The following is a 723-nucleotide window of genomic DNA, read 5'->3' on the forward strand; positions in this document are numbered from 1 at the left end:
ACTGCCACCCGCTCGCATTTTTTTTTTTCCGCTTTTTTGTTGTTGTTGTTGTTTTTAACTAGAGTTGCATCTTTTCAAAAGAAAGAAATACAAAGCGCAACTTCTCGGGGGAGCCGAAATCTAAATAAATCTCTGCAGCGAAGAAGAGGTTTAGAGCTCTAAAGAAACTTGTGCCGGTGCACAAGGACTTTCCCGACTTTCTCTTTGTCAACGCGGAGAGAGGTCGGGGTGCGGAGCGGTGCGCGTTATACCCGATCGGTGTCTATGGGAAGCGCTTTCCCACGGCTAAAACAAACGAAATAAAATAATAAAAACAAAAAAAAAAAAACAAAAAAAAACCAGGGAGGTGGAAAACAGCTCCAGCCTCTCTCCGACCTGGATGCCATTCTCGCCATCCCCTTTCACCCGCGCCGAGCCGTGAAGCTCCGGCCCCAAAACGCCTCGAAGATTTTTCTCCCTGCTTCGTTCCAGCCCGGTTCTGCGGCCTCCGCGAGTGCTCAAAGAAACCTTCGCAAAATTACTTTGCTGAGTCTCCGCATGGCGAGGAAGAGGAGGAGGAGGAGGAGGAGTGGGTCTCAGGCTGAAGCCGAGAGAAGGGAGAATATACTTCCTGGTTATTTCGAATTTTTAAAGTCCACCTTGGGGCCAGGGAATAACTAAAAACCAAAGGGTCAAGCCGGGGGAAAAAAAAAAAAAATATCCCCAACGAAATCGCGGTGAAGA

This window comes from Charadrius vociferus, unplaced genomic scaffold (genome assembly GCF_000708025.1).
Source record: "Charadrius vociferus isolate BGI_N301 unplaced genomic scaffold, ASM70802v2 scaffold49, whole genome shotgun sequence".
Lineage (NCBI taxonomy): Eukaryota > Metazoa > Chordata > Aves > Charadriiformes > Charadriidae > Charadrius > Charadrius vociferus.